The sequence below is a fragment of the Myotis brandtii genome, unplaced genomic scaffold (genome assembly GCF_000412655.1).
Source record: "Myotis brandtii unplaced genomic scaffold, ASM41265v1 scaffold212, whole genome shotgun sequence".
Taxonomy (NCBI): Eukaryota; Metazoa; Chordata; class Mammalia; order Chiroptera; family Vespertilionidae; genus Myotis; species Myotis brandtii.
In genome coordinates, this window is record NW_005357931.1 from 3,009,339 (window position 1) to 3,026,994 (window position 17,656).

Here is a 17,656-nt window from a genome sequence, read left to right on the forward strand (position 1 = left end):
CCATAAATCTAGGCCACATTTGTTTACTCAATTTGTCTCCATTGTTCTCCTGAGACTCATCCTGAGATCCCTTCATCACCTGCCTTCTCTCTCTGGTCTTCAAGAAACCAAATTTCTTCACATCACCCACTTCCTCCCTAAGATTATTCTAAAATTTCCCTTTTCTCCATTTCTATGAAATCCCAAATACTCATTACAACTCTCTACCTCATGGAATTGATCTGTTTATGTAATTAAAGTCTTTCTGAATAAGGCTTGAGAGAACACATATTTTCCACAAGCCATTTGCATTTTGTGAATATAAAGGACATGCCAGTTATTAGAAAGTGTGAGAAAAATACATTTAACTCGGGACAATGTCTTGGGCCCGTGTATTTAATACTTGGTTTTGCAGGATTTTACAAAAATGAGATCTTCGCTGCAGCTCCATGTAAAAATCTGCTCTTATCCTTGGAAGTGAAAGGAGCCCTCAACCAATATCTTGAAGCTCTTCCAATTAAAAAAAGTATTATTTCAAATACATTAGCCCATTTGATCTTCACAGTCACCCTTGAAGGTAGGCAGGACTGGCACCACCACACTTAAATGAGCTAATACCAGCTGCTCATACCTTCCGATGTTAAATGTGCAAGTTTTTGCTGAACTCAAAATTTTGTGGACTATATTTTAGCTGTTTTTTATTAATGTGATCATAATTATTAACTCTGAAGAGTTTTCATAATTTTATTCTACAACGTTAAGTAACATTCATTTTCCCCTGGCTCAGAATAATGAATGTATAGAAAAAAAATTAGTGTGACTTCAAAGGTTGACTAGTTTAATAGTTACTTAGAGGCTTCTAGTTCTTACTGAGTAAAGGCCAGAAACTAGCTACCGAAAAATCAAATATAACATGCCTGTCTACGTTTAAAGGGCTCTGTTCACACTCTCCTCATAGGTTCTCAGTGCCACAGTGAAATCCCCTTCACTGTTCTTCACTTAGAAATTCACCACATGTTAAAATCATAACTACCAATTGCTAAAGCTAAGAGCAACCTTAAAAACGATTTATAGCATCCCTTATTTTTCAGATTCAGGAGGTGAAGGGTCTAAAAGCCATAAAATTAACAGATTTTCTGCAGGCCACAAATAAATACCATCACAGATAGAAAGCTGGCCTTAGGTCTTGGTTTCCTAATGCAAATTCCAAGACCATTGTATGACCTAGGCTGCACACCACAGACTATTCTATGGCCCGGATCCCACACTATAATCAGGTAGGTTAACACTCACATACTGCCCCTTCCCCATAAGCACACACTTAAAAAAATTTTTTTTAATTGAATTCAGAGAGGAAGGGAGAGGGATAGTAGAAACATCAATAATGTGAAAGAATCATTGATTGGCTGCCTCCTGCATGCCCCCTACTGGGGGTGAAGCCCACAACCTGGGCATGTGCCCTGACCCAGAATGGAATCATCACCTCTTGGTTCATAGGTCCACACCCAACCAGTGAGCAACATCGGCTGGGCACAAACAAACACTTTTAATGCTATTTCTCTCTCTGAAAGTCACTATTGATGTCTTTCCCCCTTCCCTCCCCATTAATCAATCTTGTCTATTAAAGAAAAGCAGGGGTCCTAAAAAATAGAGACATGAATTAAGAATTTGGTATTTGAAATTAAAATTGCATTAAATGAGTTAAGACAGAAAAAAGCACTTGGAATAGTGATCCAGAAAGAGTGAACTCAAAACACACATTAGCAATTATTTCATTCCTGGGTGGGCCAGCACCAGCACCCAAAGTCCTGTTTTTAGTCATTGGTGCCATAGTGGTGGACACCCAGGCTGGAAAAGTTCAGATTTCCCTTGCAATCTGTTAGCACTTCTGAAATCTGACCCCAGAAGCAGATTAGTGTTTCTGAAAACTTTGTTCCTGAAGAAGTAGGCTATAGGTAAGGGGTTCTTTATTTCTGTCCAAAACAAGATCAGGGCAAGAGGTCATGAGAATCACAGAAGCTGCCTTTTGTACAAATAATGGTCTAAAATGGCTGGGAAAAATGACTAGAGGGACATAATACTTTAAACTCACAGCTTTCTTGCCCTTCTATTTCCCTTTGCAGTCCAACAAAGGCCTTTAAAGTTATTTGAGGCTCTTTGTTCTGTGTCTTAAAACATGTTTTATGTAAAAGTCAGCCTGGGCTCTCTTTCCTACACTATAATTTTTATCTCCCCATGCCCTAGGCATGGCAAGGCTATATACACAGACTTCCTTAGGAGAATGTACTAACTCCTCATCCTTTTGCCATTCTCTGATTCTGTCTCTATTTGTAGCAAATGTCCCACTGTTGGTTCAATGGTGTCAAGCCATTAGTTGAAACTGCAAACAATCTGGTCTGAGTGTGAAGATGTATAGCAGAAAATGATGCTAAATTGCACCAGTAGTAATGTAGCTCATCTTAAGGAGCAGATAGAATTGATCATTTACCACCCTATCAAAACTTAGTGCTTGATTCACCTTTGTCCCAGGGACTGTGGCTCACACAGCAGATAACCAGAGAAAGTATCCCTTATAGAACTACACTGCTTTCTTTATTGGTATGTCCCTGGTTGTCACCTTATTGTAACAGGACCATTCTTCCTTCTGAGATAGATGACAGAGCACAAGCACCCTCAAATAACACTGACGAACTTCCCCAGAGTCCTCGACGAGGCCATTCGTCTCCTGAAATACATTTATAACAGTTTCAAAACAGAGAAACCCAGCATATGGCAGTTCATTTGGATCTTAACGACTCTCTACTTTGAAAAGGCAAATGATCAGCAAGCTGTTTCAAACCCTAACCTGCAATTTGAAAGGAATAATTTATTATCCCAACAAAAATATTTTAATTAATCACAACTTAACATTAGAGTCAGAATTCAGTTATGCTTCCAAGCCCATCTGTTGACAGGTATATGCACATTCTCCTCCGCTGCTGACAAAATACTTTGTCCTACGTAAAATTAAAAACAGGTTGTTGCTTTTATTTTTATTTTTCAAAGTTAATTATATGCAGACAGTGTGTTATTCATTGAATGAATCTCAGTGACTTTTAATCAAGTTCCTGTTGGAGTAAAAGCTATGAGACATTTCTATGAAAGAGTAAGGTGGTAGATAATGAAGACTATAGCATAAAAAAGCAGTTATCAAGTTGTCAGGCAGAGGATGACATAAAAGTGAGTTTGCCTGATTAGCAATAATGACAAAAGCCATCTAATCTGCCATGGCATCATCATCCCACAGCAAACTTTCCTTCATCTCTTGACTGCTAGACGTCTTACCAAACTGGAATTTAGTTACTAGCAGTTTTAAACACACAGACTTAAACAGGTCTGGGAATAAAGTGCAATCTGAAACAATTTTGAGTGAACAAAAACTAGAAGTCCTAAAGCATGTGGCAATAACATGCCTCTCATTCAATGGCTCAACATTTACTTGTGCTATTTGAACACAAGTATAATCACTTGCCACTAAGTTTGCAAGTCTACCATACATAGAATACAGCAATGGGAAGAGTTGAAATAGGTTATGTGAAGGAAAACATAGAACAAATGAATTACATCTGATAACAAGAAAGGAGACAGATAATGTTAAATAGTCAAAAGGGATTTTTAAAATTTATATATGGCTACTTCCTGCAGAGAGATTTAGCCTATCTATTTCAGAGGCTCCTGAAAGTATTTTTTATGGTGAAATTGAAGGTAATAAACAATGACTCATGAATAATGTTAGATTATACCTACTTCCTACAACTTAAGAAAGTAATTAAGTAAGCATTGATCTAATGCCATATAAATTTAAATTTAAAATAATGTATGTACATCTCGAACACATGCTTACTAGAACAATGTTTCCCGAACAAGCTAGGTTTAGAAAGCTTTCTGGTTCAAAGTTGATTTGGCCTGAGAACTTTAATGAACACTCATGTAGACTATGGGCTTAATTTGATAGAATAGATTTATTTTAGACTATATGTCTGACCAGCTTGTAAAATCATTTTAAGTGAAGGGTAGCAAGGGGCTTTCTGGAAGTCTCTTCTTAAAATTGTAAATCCATTCAGTGTTCATCTCAAAATATATAAACCTAGCAGATAGGTTTTATAAAGGGTCTTTCAAATACTTTTCTTCAGAATCTCAAAGATCCAACACCTAGTTCAATCAAACCTTAGTGTTTTTGAATGAAGAAAATTTTTCTTAAGTCTCACCTCCCTACATGTTCATTTCCCAGTTCAATGTTAAGTGAAAGGTGAACATGGTGGATGGTGGGCAGGCCGGCTAAGTAGCCATCTCAGACGGTGATTTAAGAAACATTGAATTTATTTAAGGAAAGGGGCTGGGGAATGGGTTACCCAAAGGGAAGGGCTGCACAGCACTGAGCCAGGGGGACATTGGGTCAATGAGGGCAGCACCAGGAGCTGCAGTTTCACCCTTACATGCAGTCACTGGCGGGAAGCTCTCATCCACAGTGAGTCTGGGGGCTGAGCTGGGCTTGGATGCTAATGGAATGCAGGTGTGTGATCAGGCGTCTTTGGGACAGTTTCACTTCCTTGTAAGGTCTGATTCCTACTGTCCAGCAAATTTTTCCTGGTCTTTCATTCTCCTGTGGCAGGAAGCTTACAAAATGGCCATTAAGGATTGTATTACCCCACAGTCCTAACATTTCCTTCCTCTTTCTATTTGTTAATAATTATTCTTAATAAACAGTTACCCCACATATCAGAAACCAATCAGCTGGCAGCTTAGTATCTGCATTACTATAAGGGGGTGGGGGGGGGTGGGGACGGTGAAATGATCAGATACCCAAGGCCGAGGAAACATGTTGAGTGTAAAAATTGTCCTGAGGCAGCCAGGGCATCACTGTCTGGCTTTGCTGCTTTTCTGAGCCTGGAATTGAAATACCACTGAGGCCTAGATGTTATCTTTAGGGAGGAAAGGGTCAAGGGGTCTAAATCGCCTGAGCTGTGATATGAAAGATCAGGTGTCCAGACCACATGACCAGCAACATGCTAGGGGAGGAAAGCTTACCCTGGGGGTGTGGTTCTTGTTTTCCCAGTTTTGCCCCTTGTTAGGCATCGGGAGCTTTCTGCCCTGGTGAGTTTCTGTACCTGGCCCATTGTCCTTGCTCTGGGGGCCGGGGGGGGGGCCTCTAACATTCTGGGGTTCTAACATTAAGCTCTTCCCAAGATAACTTATGGTTGTGTAAATTGATTATTTTCAGGAGAAAACTCCATCCTCACTTTCACTGTGTGCTCTGAGTCTTTGGAACCAGCAAAACAAACCCAGGATATTCACAGAAGGGTGCAAATCTGGGTTTATTTGTATTCATGCCAACTCTTCCTATAGGAGTGGGCTCACTGAGAAGCTTGTTAAGACATTCGCAGTGATGACATTGGATTATGCAATATTAGCCATTCATCCACTGGTGAATAACAGGGTCCTATGGGAGTAAAAGTGACCTGAGAATGTCCAGCTGAAGTGAGGTGCTGTCGGGGATAACATGGTCCACACATGTAGCAGGAACTCAGGGGAATGAGGGGAAAGGATGCAGCAGCCAAAACTGTGAGCAGCGGAGAGGAATGAAAAGCTGCTGAAGGCAAACTTTCCTGCACAGCCATCGTATTTACGTCAGTTCTGGCTGGTGAGTGCGGGGTGCTCTGCCAGAAGCCTCTGACTCAAACATGCGGGGGCGGGGGAAACAAGTGAGATAGGTACCGCCACTGTAAGAACGGCCAAACCTGTAGAGAATATTTTATGAGTTTATTTGAGCCAAACTGATGACATATGCCAGGAGAAAGATTTCAAATGCTCAGGAGAATAATAGTTTGCAGTTTCTTTTATGCATTTGAGATTAAGGGGGGAATGTAAGGAAAAGTGAGCAGCGGAGAGGAATGAAAAGCTGCTGAAGGCAAACTTTCCTGCACAGCCATCGTATTTACGTCAGTTCTGGCTGGTGAATGTGGGGTGCTCTGCCAGAAGGCTCTGACTCAAACATGCGGGGGCGGGGAATAAACAAGTGAGATAGGTACCGCCACTGTAAGAACATCCAAACCTGTAGAGAATATTTTATAAGTTTATTTGAGCCAAACTGATGACATATGCTAGGAGAAAGATTTCAAATGCTCAGGAGAATAATAGTTTGCAGTTTCTTTTATGCATTTGAGATTAAGGGGGGAATGTAAGGAAAAGCACATAAAAGTGAGAGAAAGCGAGGTAGGGATTGGATTACAGGATAGTCAAGATTGCGTGCTCTCTTAAGGGTGGTCCACTTTAGGAAGAGGAGTCTCTATAAAGAAGCATTTCAAAGGTATACACAAAAACAATGGCAGAGCTTGCTTAAGGCAAAGATAAGCCTTTTACTAAAAATGTTATATGCCCCAGGCATGACTACCCTCCATGACCTGCCCAGTTAGGAATTTATTATCAGATCACCTGTGATGTTAATTTCAATAGAAACTTTTCTCCACAGTACCCAAAGACTGAACGTCTCACAAGCATATATCCATCTCTTTCTGAGGATTTTCTAAAAGCTAGAAATAGAGATAGAGAGAAATAGAGATATAAAGAAAGAGAGAGAGATTAAAAATAGCTTAAAATAAAGCTAAAAATAATCAACATTTATTCATTCTATTTATTACACAGGAAAGGAAGGCCCATAGGGTAAGGCCCAGGAGATCATGCAACTAACTGCATCCAATGACATACAGTGATTATTTCAGAACCATGATAAGAACCTTATCATACAATTTGTCATGTATTGCTTTGCTGTTTTTTGTTTGTTTTCCCTGTCCTAATGCCCTACACCAAATATGTGGCTGCATTTATGTGGGTAGCTGAGGAAGGAATGGGAGTGAGAGGGGAGAAATATTGATAGGATGTGGGGCCTTCTAACTCTTTAATGAACTCTCACTTTCAAGTTTTGTGTTTGGGATTAATTTAAAATGACCACATATCCCCTTTGCTTTCTCCCTTCCCTCCCTCCTTCCTTAGTTTCTTTTTTCTTTTCCTCCACCCCTCCTTCTCTTTTCTCTCTTCCTCTTCGCTCTGCCCCACCCTCCTCATTTTCACTCTCTTGTTCTATCTGTATATTTTTTCTCTACTGCTTTACTTTTTCTTTTGTTTCTAATTTGGTTTTCTTTTCCACTGAAATGTCATAATTGCTTTTCACATAATCTATTGATGACCATTACCTGGATCACTTTCTATTTATTCAGATCTGCCTTTTGTTCAGTAGCACCTGATTGAAGAGGAAAACATTTAGTTGGGACAATACAATGAAAAGATTATGTGGCTCTGTAATTATGAAATTTAATGGAAATTATGTCCGTCAGTTAGTATAAAAGCACTAATCCTATTCACTAATGGAATACTGATGAAATAGTTTAATCCTCATGTAAGATCCTATGGGAAAAATAAGATAACTATAGTTTATTTCAATAAGACAAATGAACTTCTCTTGCCATGCTTTAAGCTTTATGTTCATTTTTCATTATCAATGTTGTAAAAAAGTCCCCATTAACCAAATAGCTCTTTTTCTTTTATTTGGTGAACTCTAGAATCAATCACTATAGAGCAGTGGTTCTCAATCTTCTGGCCCTTTAAATACAGTTCCTCATGTTGTGACCCAACCATAAAATTATTTTCGTTGCTACTTCATAACTGTAATGTTGCTACTGTTATGAATCATAATGTAAATATCTGATATGCAGGATGGTCTTAGGCAACCCCTGTGAAAAGGTCGTTTGACCACCAAAGGGGTCGCGACCCACAGGTTGAGAACCGCTGCTATAGAGCCTCTTGATGTTTCTTAATAAAGATATCTCAGAGCTTCTTTTGGCATTCTGGGAAGAAGGGAAAATTATAAGTTAAAGGAATATTCTGGTGCTCCAGTTTGGTTGCTATAGGAGCTGGTAAAGCAAATATTTTGTTCTTTGTTAAATTGGTTTGGTAATTAGCGGCCATATTTTAGTGTCTTACTGAAACCACATTAAATGAAAAAAGGAAGCTTGCTTCTGATGGCCACAAGTGAAGATTCTAGCTACAGACTTCCTTCCCAGCCAACCCCATCCCCAATTATGGAAGCTTCAAGGATGCAGTTGTTTTTCTTTGTTGAAAAAAATATATAGTAATTTCTCTGTCTTTTTTGAACTAAATGCATTTGTTGTTAGCAGATTCATTCAAATTCTGGTCTGATTATTTACTAGCTGTGTGATATTAGCAAGTTCTTTAGCCTCAGTTTCATCATCCATATTTAGGCACTTTTTAATTATTGATTATCATAATAATTATGAAATAATCCATACCTTCCTAAATACTAACATCTAGGTACATATATTCTCTAGTTTATTTTCTAACAAAACATTTATATCTTTATCACAGTGCTAAGAGTACAGAGAGTGTTTTAATGGCTCTATAGTAATATGAAAATACACTTTTTGTTGCCTTGGCACCATGCCTTTACCAGTGGTTCTCAACCTTCTGGCCCTTTAAATACTGTTCCTCATGTTGTAACCCAAACATAAAATTATTTTCGTTGCTAATTCATAACTGTAATATTGCTACTGTTATTAATCATAATGTAAATATCTGATATGCAGGATGGTCTTAGGTGACCTCTGTGAAAGGGTCGTTCGACCTCCAAAGGGGTCTCGACCCACAGGTTGAGAACCGCTGCTTTAGACTCATAGAGTTGGAAGAAAGTTGAGAGAGTATCTGCTTCAGACAGTTGGCATCTGCTTTGCCCTTTTGCAAGATGCCCTTGTCTTTTTCCATTGTTCCACTTGGAATAGTAACATGACCACTGGAACTCCCGCAGCAATATTTCACCATGGAGCATGTGAGAACACAAGCCACCAGTTAAAGGTGGTAGAGAAAAATGTAGACAAAGCCTGGGACATCGCTGACAACATGATGCTGATAAATCACCCTGTTTTGCTTACCTCTGCACTTCAACAACTAATTTTTCAACCCACTCTTATATCCAGTCTCTTAATTACTGAAATCAATTCCTCATAGACGGCAACAGTGAGCAGAAGACTAAGCCAAATTTTATTGAGTTATTAGACCTCTTCTTACACATGTGAAAAGTCAATTAAAAAGGAGAAAGAAGAAAGGTCCTTTTATCTTTGTGCCCGTTTTCTTCCTTTGGCTAAGCAGTTTCTGATAAAGAAGAATAGTCTTTCCAAGTATATAAACTCTATGTAGCTTTTAGCTAAAAAGAGAGATGTCACTAGGACAGAACATTGATAATCTTTTGAAGTAATCTATAGCATTCTCTCTTAGCAAACAGTTCCTCCCGCCCCCTCCCACCTTCTTAACTTGTGACCTTTCTCCACTTTTTGCTTTAGTGTTGGTTTGGGAAAGATTTCAAAGGCATTGGATTATCTTTAACACACCCACCTTCATGTTCCATGGCCTTCCACCCTCCTGAAGCTCCTCAGGTGTTCCCCTGGATTCTCAGGACTATGCCAGGGTGGATCTCAGCCAGTTATGCCTTTAAAGGTTTCCCATGCTCTAGGATATTCATCATCCTTCTAATTTTCATGTCACCAAAACTCTCATTTGTCCAATTATTCCCAGGCTTCCCAGAAGAAGGAAAAATCTTCAACTAACTCACCTTAAAATATTCCTGATGGACTCTAGTTTTGAACCCATCACAAAATATCCCTGGACTATTTTATAGTCTTTGTACATTAATTTCTCCCCTTATTATTATCTGTACAACCCACACGATTTAGTCCTTAATTACATAATGTCTTATATTCCTTGAAGCTCTTTTTTATGTTTTACTTCATCTTATAGATTGTATATTTCCTGACAGTGAAACATTAAGTATTTATTATATCCTATAACACATATCTCAGCACTAGGCATACTATACTTACGTTGATTGATATTTATTGTTTTTCAAACCCTTTTATTATAAAACATGAACTAGATTCTGTGTCATAATTAGGTTGAAGATGATTGTTTGACACTATCAAAACAGGAAGCAATAATATGTTGAGGAAAATGGTATAAGAAAGTTGGGATGAGATACAAACCAGAATTACCACCTTGAAGCAAACAGAGATGTACTAAAGACTGAAGCTAGTCTAGAGGATTAGCAAAGACAGCCTTTGTGCAGATAAGAATATTTGGAATGAGGCACCACCACATTAGATCCCTTGTTAAGACCCTTGCAGAAATGCTGAAAAGGACACAAGTGCTACCATTCTGTGGAGTGTGATCTTATAAAATTACTTCCACTCAACAACCTCTGTCAACCGTGTTGAATCTGTAGGAACTCTTGTTCTGGGAAAAAATGAGAATATAAGCCTCACCGTTTCATTCAATGTATTTAAACACTGTTTCACCATGATGTACTATGGGAAACGCATTGAGCACTGATTCAGTACAAAGGCATGCACTCAGAGAAATGACACAAAAATTTCTTAGGTCAGAGGCGCTGTGATATCACCGATTCTAGTCTAGTCCCATCTGTTTCCTTATACACAGATTGCAAAGCAAAATTGATTTCAAAATCCATTAATGGATCATAACAGGCAGTATTAAAAATAATCTAACTTAGCTTGGCCAGTGTTGCTCAGTGGTTGAGTGTCAACCCAGGAATCAAGAGGTCAACGGTTGGATTCCCAGTCAGGGCACATCGATGAAGTTCATCTCTCATCAGTTTCTATCTCTCTATCCCTCTCCCTTCCCCTCTCTCTAAAAATCAATAAAGACATATTTATAAAAAAAGAAAAATAAATAATCTAACTTATGTACAAAAATCCCTCAAGGCATGAAGCAGCTCAACTGCCCCTGTGAGATTACATATATATATATATCTCCACCCTTTGGAGATACTGGAGGAAACAAAACAGATCCAGAGACAGAGAAGCATCGATCAGACCATCAAGCCTCAGAGGGAAGGTAGGGGAGGTTGGGGATAAGGGGGAGAGATCAACCAAAAGACTTGTATGCATGCATATAAGCCTAACCAATGGACACAGACACCAGGGGGGTGAGGGCATGAGTGCGGGGTTGGAGGGGGCAATGTGCTTACAGCTTCCTCCCAATCTTCTGATGGTGGGGAATTAACTGAGCAATATCTTGGAGTCTCCTCATCTTCACTTGCCCACAATTGTGAAATTCCCTTGGACATTTTCCTTGCGAGGATTTAATTGTTCTTGGCTTTTGAAAGTATAGTCTTTTAGTTTTTTTTCTGCTCGGATGGATTTTCATCATGTCTCATACCGATTAACGAGATCATTTTTAACTCATCCATATTAATAGACCCTTTATTACAGGTAAAGTCATAATGATTTGACACGGGCCACATGCCTTTATAAAATTTTAATTTTCTATTATTATTGCTGTAGGTAGAAAGGCTGAGTTCCATTTGTGGAATGTGCATTTTGGGAAAATGCAAGAAGAAATTTTTTAAAACATAAAATGCACAGGTTCTTATGGCCCATATTCAGCCACTTGGGTGAATATGTATGTGTATACATTTTCTATACCTTGTATAATTTCCTATTACAGCATGTATTACACTCTATTATTTTTCCATTTACATCTTTCTAGCTACCTGCATATGTGAAACCCATGTTTTCCTAGATCAAACTACCTGTGAGAGATATATAGAGTCATGCTAACTTTAATAGAATTTCTTTGAATTGCATTCCATCCACTAATGCAGCTCCTCTAGCCTTTTAAAAATATATATAATTTTATTGATTTCAGAAAGGAAGGGTGAGGGAGGGAGAGATAGAAACATCAATAATGAATCACTGATTGGCTGCCTCCTGCACACCCCCTATTGGTGATTGAGCCTGCAACCCAGGCATGTGCCCTGACTGGGAATTGAACTGTGACCTCCTGGTTCATAGGTAGATGATCAACCACTGAGCCACTGGCTGGGTGTCCTCTAGCCTTTAAAATGCTTCCAAAGATTTTGAGGATCTCCAGTGACTTTTGCCACTGAGCAGCTTTGTCATTTTCTTCTTTTCCTGTTCTGGTCCTACTGGATGAACACCTTTGCCTGAGAAGCTGCAAGCTCTTTCCACATCACAGTCTGAGTTCTCCCAGCAAGCTGCCCAGGGCACCACTGCTGAGTAACGGTGCCCATCTCCCCAGCCCAGGATGCTGCTAGAGCTCTGTGCTCACTGCAGAACTCCCATGTGCCGAATACCCACTATGTCTATGCGACAGTGGGGAACATGGGGGTTTCCTTCCTGTTGTCACAGTGTTGACAGTATTGACTTGTCTCATCATGTTGAACAAAATATCTAGAAACATATTAATTACTTTTTATTTGAGATAATTTTCCCCATCATATTAAATCATTAGACCTGATTGGAATTCATCTGAAAAGATGGCCATGATGCTGTAAAAGTTAACGGCATTATTCTTCGGCCAACATTTTCTCTGACTCCCTTTCCCTTTAGGGTATTATGCAACTTTTCACGCAAATTCTCCTTGTTCCTGTTTATTCAAATAATTCCATATGGTCTTTTTACTGATATGCCAGATATTTTTGAGAAATCGCAGCTATTGACCCAATTTAAAGTCAAGTTAGAATACCCATATATGTTTACAGATATGTCTCCTTCCAAGAAGTCCTGTTTATTTCTGTATTGCCAGCAATGTGTCTGGCACAGAGAAGTAATTTAATTCATATTTTGTTTATTTGAGTAAATCCAGATATGAGTGTTTTGTCCATCAGTTTCTTTGAATGACATTCACCCTTACTAGTTAATAAATTAGGAAAATTTGTTTCTCAAGTTCTCAATTGATATGTAGTATGGTCATTGGTTATATAGTAAGAGTCCTGATTAATAATATTTCTGCGACATATTTGCTATGTGAATTAGGTAACACATATTTTTCTTATCTGGAGCAGTTCATTTTTTTCCTAAGTGAGGGAGATGGATCAAATAATCTAAGAATCAATCCTGTTCTTGCATCCACCTTCTCACTCCACAGATCTCCTTCTGTATCTGTTTTTACCATCTCTAACTCTGGGCAAGGCTATTGTCTTTTTCTTTTTAAAAAATATATTTTTATTGATTTCAGAGAGTCAGAGGGAGAGAGAGAGAAACATCAATGATGAGAGAGAATAAATGACCGGCTGCCCCTCCCCCTTCCCATACCCCACACAGGGGATCGAGCCGGCAACCTGGGCATGTGCCCTGACCAGGAATCGAACCATGACCTCCTGGTTCATTGGTCAACATTCAACCACTGAGCCATGCTGGCCAGGAATTTTTCTTGATCTCTTATTAACCCTAACTGGATTTTATTTATTAAATAAAAAGTCTAAATAAATGTATAATTAACTTCACTAAAATGTATGTTCAGTGCACTTGTTGGCAAGTTTAATAGCTTAAAACGATATGAATTTATCATCCATCAGATATTGGTAGAGGTCACAAGTCCAAATCACTGTCACTGGGTGTCATCAAGGCTGGTTCATTCTGGAGACTCTGAGGGGAGAACCTATTTGTTTGCTTTGTTCAGCTTCTAGGAGTTCCCTGCATTCCTTCACTCTTGGCCCCTTCCTGGCATCCCTCCAACCTTTTGCTTCCTGGTCACATCGCCCTGTACTGACTCTGAGCTTCCTGCCTCTCTCTGATAAGGAGCCTTGTGATTGATTGTATTGGACTCACCTGGACAATCCATTCTCCCTTAACTTATCCCTTCCCATGTGCATGTGCTTTTGAAAATATTTTGTATGTTTTAAAACACATATGGTAGATTTAAACTATGCACACTAAGAATATGAAATGCAAAAATGATGTTATTTTCTTTAATTATTGGAATTAAGCTAATCTCATTCATCTCTATTTTCTCTAGTGGTGAGTTTGGGGTATTACAAGATCTCTTCTGGTTTAAAAGGTACCTTGAATAAATATCTGGCTATTTCTCCTTTCTTAAGGGGTTTTTCTTTCCCCGCCCTTTCCCAAGCACTCTGTGTCTGAGGTAAGCTCAGTTTTCCTCACACAACTGGACCCCCTGAGAGAGAGCTCATCCTACCTTGGCATTGGCTGGGTTGGTAACAATTAAGATCTTAGAAATATAAAAACAAAAAATATTTTTGTTTAATATCTTAAAAATATTACCTGTATTATACTTACAACATCATTCGACGTAAATCATTGTTATTATAGAGGTAGCCATACAGGCAATGACTTAACTTACTGTGGTCATTTGAAGAACTTTCTAGAAAAAAAGTACCTTGGAGACATCATTCACTTTGGCCAGCGGTTCTCAACCTGTGGGTCGCGACCCCTTTGGGGGTCGAACGACCCTTTCACAGGGGTCGCCTAAGACCATCGGAAAACACATATATAATTACATATTGTTTTTGTGAATATTCACTATGCTTTAATTATGTTCAATTTGTAACAATGAAATTGGGGGTCACCACAACATGAGGAACTGTATTAAAGGGTCGCGGCACTAGGAAAGTTGAGAACCACTAACTTAGGCAATATAGGAGAAAATAGAGTAATGTCTCTTAGTTATTTTCAATTTGTTCTTTATCTAAAATTGACAGAGGCCTTTTGAATCTTGCAAACTACTGTGTACACACAGACTTAAAGGTAACAGGCTAGAGACTCCACTGACCTTTTCATGGTTTTAAACATTTTAGTTTGAAAAGACATCCTAGCAGGGGGCATGTTTTAGCAAGAGGAATGTGAACTTCTTGCAGGCATTAAAGATGGGCAATCCCCAAGCTGTGATTCATTCAGGTTGTAAAATGCTAGTTAATGAACTTCAAGTTAATGCTTGTTAACATCATGTAATATGGATTCCTGGTCATTCATTTTAACCCAAATTTTAAACCTAATTGGCTCTCAGTGGAGCTTTATTCAAAACAAGGTGCTGATTTTAATAGCAAGTCCACAGACTCAGCAGGGGGAACTGTGTGGATGCATTTCAAAGCATTCTTCTGAAAAAGCAATGTACAGTGTGCATGGTGTTAGGTTTCCCTTGGACAAATCAATAAGTTCCCGCTGTACAGGGCTTTGTGGTTCCTTTGGTTATCCTCTGGAAAAATACAATCTGGTTTTCCACATCTATATAAGATATAAAAGTGCTCACATTAATATAAAATTACTTTACTTAAGTTACTTCTGTCATCCCTGGAGAATTTTTAAAAAATATGAATGTAATATCAATGAAAAAATTCTGATCTTGGAATCAGAAAATCTTTCACACACAGTTCTGCCCATAGCTCTGCCTCTAGCATCCTTAATTTAGAGAAGTCACATACAACTGCACCATCAAAAGTTTGTTCTTTATCTTAATTTATTTGCCATTAATCAGTTTTTGAATGAATACTGCATTCCAATTGTACAAAAGTCAAAATACAGACATTTACAAAGCAAAATGTCAGACAGCGTTCGGTCTGTCAATCATCCAGTTGTCTTCTATGGTTACCTGTTGCTTATGTATTCTCATAAAGGCTATGCAGAAACACTTGACAAAAGCAGATAGAGAAGTTCAAGGACAGACAAGAGTGTTTCTATAAAAATCTGTATCAAGACATTCTCACATGTCTCCTAGATTGAGAGAAGTCATTTAAGTTTTCTAAAAGGTTTGCTTAGCTTACTTTAGGCAAATATAATTCATGGGCTTTAAAAGTTCTTAGAAAAGGAAAGCTTCATTAATGTCAGCTGACTGTCTGACAGGTTAATTTGTTAATATCCCTTATTAAAATATGCTAAATATACATCAATCTACTTACACATGACATTTAAAGAAGATTTTCTTAGAATCTTCCTCTAAGTTTGCTATTTATTTTGTGTAGCTTAATACATTCATAGCTAGTAATAAGGCCTTTGGATTAAAAATTTTAAATATGTATTAATTTTTTTCTTAATTAATTGAATTTAAGATCTAATGATGACTGTAATACTGTTGTAATTTTTAATGTTTTAGGTTTATAGAAAAAGTAAACAGAAACTACAGAGTAAATTTTATTATTTATTAATGCCATTATTTTCTTAACTTTCACACCATACTTCTTATTTAATACTAGAGGCCCAATGCACGAAATTCGTGCAAGGGCCTCAGCCCCCACCACCATGGTGGCTGCCTTGGCCCCTGCCTGCCTCGGCTTTGTCCGAAGGTCATCCGGAAGGACATCTGGAAGGATGTCCTGTCTGATTAGCATATTATGCTTTTATTATTATAGATTAGATTTTTTTATGTTGTGGAACCAATATAGGACACATTATGCAGCACTAAACTAAAATAAATGGTTTTATTTTATCTCGGGTCTATATTTATCATGGTAAGCATTGCCTTCATCATCATCATCAGATTGTCTTCTACCTTTCTGTGCGAGTCTGATGGAAAATATGAGATTGGTCTTTTCTGCTTCTTACTCTGTAAAATAATAGGTTAATCAGACACTTTATTTGTGTACCTAATTGTTGCTCATAGTAACTATCAAATAGGCACTTAAAACATTGACTCAAAGAGGCAATATTTTTAAAATAAAGAATTTACCTAATTAAAAGATAAAAAAAGCTAATCTCACTGAATAGAACATTATTTATTCATTTTAATCTCAATTCAGGCTTCTCAATGCACACCGGAGAACTGATCAAACAAATAGCATAGTGACAACTGTTTGAGTAGTGAGTCAGAACACCGCCAGCACACTGAGCCTGTTCCTTCTGAAGTCTCCATGTGACCTACTAGTCAAATAGGTTCCATAAACAGAAGTCAAAGGGCTGGTTATACAGCTGCCTGTGATAAAGAAACCAGGGACCTTTTCGATTGTCAAAAGTAGGAAATAAAGGATCAAGGATACACTGTAAAAGGAGGCCATCAACTGACTTATAATCCTTGTCACCGCAGAATGGTTTCATCATTAGAAACTGTTTTCTATTTCTGTCTTATGATGTGGATTTACAGGTGGCTTTAAATTATCAAGGGCATGTCTAGAATTAATTTGTTTTAAATAAGCCTCCCTGAGTTGACAGGCTACTAATTGAAATGAGTTCATTCTGGACACAGTTTTGCATAATCGGAGGGAAGAGTAGAGTGTCAGAAGTGAAGCTGCATAATGAAATCTCCACCAGCCTCACTCCAAAAGTTCAGCTGCATTGAGGCCTTGGCCTTGAAACTAAAATGAGGGATAACAACAGATTCCTAAGGGACACACTGGTCCATAAGTGGAAGCACAGCTCCATAGAAATGAAGAGATATGACAAAGCAGAAGGAACGGCTAGAAGTTCCCAAAGCTTGATTCTAAGAGTCACATGGACAAATTTGAGACACTTACCAGAACTTTGTCATTAGTACATTATTAGTTTTGGTCTAATGCACTTACAAATTAATTAACCAACCAAGTACATTAAGTGTAAGATATAGTGCTTTAAGTAGCTTTGAAGACATTTTTAAGAATATATTGGGCACACACATTGATGTTAAAAGAATACCCATTTTAACTAGGAAGAAAGCTAACATAGGTAAAAGTACAACCTTAGTGTGCCATGTCAGTACACGAAGGGTTCGGTGAGCCTGAGGGGGGGTGGCGAAGGATATAGAAAAGACACACAAAGAGAATAAGCTGGGTCTAGGTTGATCTTCCTGTGCCTGGCTAAGGCCACAGAGAGAGATCCAGACAGGAAGCTGA